The following is a 4,011-nucleotide window of genomic DNA, read 5'->3' as shown; positions in this document are numbered from 1 at the left end:
AAGGTAATTAGATTTCTAAATCTCCTTACCGTTTTCTCTCTACCGTTGCCCCCTTCCTAGTAGTTCGCCTAATGTTCTCGTGTCGGTAAGACGAGGAGAGCTCACTCCAATAGGCGCTTACGTACAACCAATATCGTCAACTTGCCCTAAATCCCTGGACTTCGAAAATAAAAATCACCGATAGTCGTTGGTTTCGTATCACTCTACTACAATTATTATGATATATAAGCTCCGCCTACTTTCCCATTCTACAACATCTGATTGGCTGGTGATGCTCTGTCCCTCCCACCGCACACCAATCACAGCTCTCAATACATCGGCGGGAGGCGGAGTATGTTTATCAAGTTAAATAAGATAGAGTTTAAGTGCGTAGTTTATTCACGGAGTTAGATAAAAGATAGTATAGTCTTTCCCCCTGCTGCCTTCTCTTATCCCGTCTGCTAAAGCCTTTATTCCTTAGGCTTAAAACAGTCTTTCATTTGACTTGGACTAGGATTTATTTATCACGCTCTCCATTTATGTCTCCAGTTTATTTCTTCCCGACAGCGTAATGGTCTACTCCACTCTCCCCTCTTCTCATTTCTTTCTAATTTCATTTCTCTTCCCCCTCCTTCCACCTCATCCTCTACCCACTTTCTCTCTTCCCAAGTTCCCCCTTGCATTCCCTCTCCATTCGCTTATCTCATCCCTCTCTACTCTCTTCCTCTCCTTTTCTGCCTCTCTCTCCACATTTCTGTCACTACTTTTGCCAGACAAGTTTAGTCAGCTGAAGAAGGAGACGTTTTCTAAAGGGGTAAAGCAACTTCAATTAAATCCTAACTTCCAATACGTCACATGAAAATCATATTTTAGCTAGTAAAGCAACTTCAATTAACTCCTACCTTCCAAAACGTCCCATGAAAATCATATTTTAGCTAAGATATTTTATTCGTTCATACATACAGTGTAGCATCATGGTACTGAAGGTCTAGAATTCTCTTGCAACTTTTATTTAATCTGTCGTATTTTCCTCTCTCCCTTGTCAATGCTATCTACACTTTTAAAAAACCCTTTTCCTCTCTTTCGACTCTCCCTCCTCTCTGTCCTCTCTTACTGTCTGTTTGTCTGTGTATCATCTGTCTGTCTGTCTGCATATATATATATATATATATATATATATATATATATATATATGAATATATATGTATATATATACATATATGTGTATATATACATATATATATATATATGTATATATATATATATATATATACATGTATATATATATATACATGCGTGTGGGTGTGTTTGTGTATGTATATGTATGTATACATGCATACATACATACATACATACATACATACATACATACATACATACATAAGTACACACACACATATACACACATAACTAAGGGTCTTCATGTCTTTAGAAGTAGGGGTGGAATATACCCATACCACTCCAAAGAGAGCCTCTCCCCTCACATCTTATCACCTCTTGGATGAAAGGTTGTTCCTAATCTGATCCACACTGTCCTAGTGAGAAGCAATGAAGCGAGACACAGCACTTTATTTCCTGCAGAACATTGATTCGTAAGATCACATTTTTTATGTTATCTTTTGGGGTTATAGCATTGTCTGACTGTCTAAATCAAAATTAGAATCGAAAGTACTTACTTCAATTTATATTAGTTGGCGGTTAAAGATAACGTTGAAAAAAGAATTTGTTTAAAAAATGGATGCTCAAACGGAACAATGTTTTAAATTCTATATTCTCTTACCGCATCACTACTGATATTCAAGTGTTTTAAGAAATTTCTGTTTTCCTTTCCTTCCCCATCCTTTCCTGCTTCTTTCGTTCATCTTTTCTTAATTTTATTTTAGTTTCCGTACTTCATCTACCACTCTCTCCCTCCCTGTTTATCAGACATTCGACTTTTTTTCTTCCTTTTCTTTACTTTTAATTATTCTTCCTTTTCAGACATTTCTTTTACCTTTTTCTTTCCTCTTTCCTTGCTCTCCAACATTTCTCTCTTCCCTTTTTCCCTTCCTCCTTCCTCTTCTCGAAAGAATTTAAATAATTACAGGAATTACCCCCAGAGCTCGTTATTGCCTTCCCGTTAGTCTCAGGTGTCTTTACTATCGGCACATCATCATCATCACCAACACCACACCACCTCCACCCTCTCACCCACCACCTCCACGTACCTCCTCCTCCTCCTCCTCCTCCTCCTCCTCCTCCTCCCCAACGCGCTCTAACGAGTATGTCTGTCCCAGAGGCGAGTATTTTCCAACCCTAACCTGCTCTTCTCTCTCCCTCCTCTCGAGCTCTTCTCTGTCCTTTCTTTACCTTACTCTCATGCTCTTACACGCAAATACACACACACACACACACACACACACACACACACACACACACACACACACACACACACACACACACACACACACACACACACACACACACACACACACACACACACACACACACACACACACACACACACACACATACAAACACGCACAAGCACAAACATACACACACACACACTGAGGTGGGCAACCGTGGGGTACAGAGGTGTGTCCGTCACCTCTTGCCTTCGACGTGACAGGGCGTTTTGTTGCAGCTTGAGGTCAGTCTTTTGACCTGGCTCCACTACACTTAAAGAACATGACCTACCTCTGTGGCAGTGATAAAGTGTGCAGTCCTCCTATGCAGCATTACCGTACAAGTAAATCATACAAATTGAAACAACTGGAAACCCACCAAATTCAGTGACAATCAAAATGGAGAAAGCGACTTAGGCTGTGACACGATGGCAGTAACAGAGTTGTGGCAAAGTGGTTGCGAAGTGTGTAATATTATAATTTTTGTATTTTTGTGTTAACCCTGTCATTTTGCCATCTCATACGAATTCGTAAGGAAGTCGTTGCTGTTATTGTTTGTGTTTTTTATGACGCTGACCTGACTCATTTTTATTTCAGTGCTGACGTTCCCAAGGGATTTAGACATGTTATCATATATGTATCAAATCCCCCAACTGCCCATTCAACCACATCATTAAGACTACCGACGTCCTTCGAGTGGTTTTTCAGCTGCAAAACTGGTCGTATGCCAGGTTTGAATCACTTGAATATAAATTAAATTGTACACCAGCTACATCTCGCTCAAACAACTAAGAAACAAGCTTCGACCTTACCAATATTGATATGTCTCCGACCTTTAGCCCACAAGAAGCAAACTGTGGAATCCTTGTACATTATGTCTTCAAATTAGACTAGGTTTAAAATAAAGAAAAAAAAATATATTGACGGTGTATCTATGTAGCTGTTAACTCAAAATCCTATTGTTATATAAAAATACATACGTATATGTATGTATACATACATACATACACACACAATTTTAGACTGATGAGTTCCTTGTTCGCAAACTACTCGAAGGGCACTATAAATTAATCGATGTATGACGAATTTACGAGATATTTACAGATTATTTCCTATGGAAAGATATGGGTTCACCATTTTGAATGTATGCTATAAATTCATTCCCCATACATCCTCCTTACCAGGCAGTCATTGATTGGTTTACCGCATTTGAGCTAACACGTATCTTCCATCCCTGTGTCAAGCTCTGTTTCTCATTAGTTGTGAGCAATTTTCTTACTCTATCCGTTGTTTTCTTGGTTGTGGTAAAGTTTAGTTATGTTAAAAAATGGGAAAGTTATATTCATTTGATGAGGTGCTAAAACGGATTTTTTTTTTTTTTTTTTTTAATAGGTAAAGTATTATCCCTACTAGGCTGGGGCTCCGTCAGACTATTTGCTTTATCATATGTAGGAGTAAATGTTTGCCATAGCATGATGGCAACAATCCAAAGGAATTGCTACTGGGCCCATCCTAAGAACGTCTTTTTTGGTAATGCTGGTAGACGTTGATCAGAAGAACAGGAAATATGCTTTCGACAGAATCAAGAAGATCAAAGAAGTTACTGTGTATGAGAAAGAGATACGTGCATTCAGGCCACCAAAAC

Source organism: Oratosquilla oratoria, chromosome 16 (genome assembly GCF_046742065.1).
Source record: "Oratosquilla oratoria isolate Oo_2021 chromosome 16, ASM4674206v1, whole genome shotgun sequence".
NCBI classification, from domain to species: domain Eukaryota; kingdom Metazoa; phylum Arthropoda; class Malacostraca; order Stomatopoda; family Squillidae; genus Oratosquilla; species Oratosquilla oratoria.
This window is presented reverse-complemented; position numbering follows the sequence as displayed.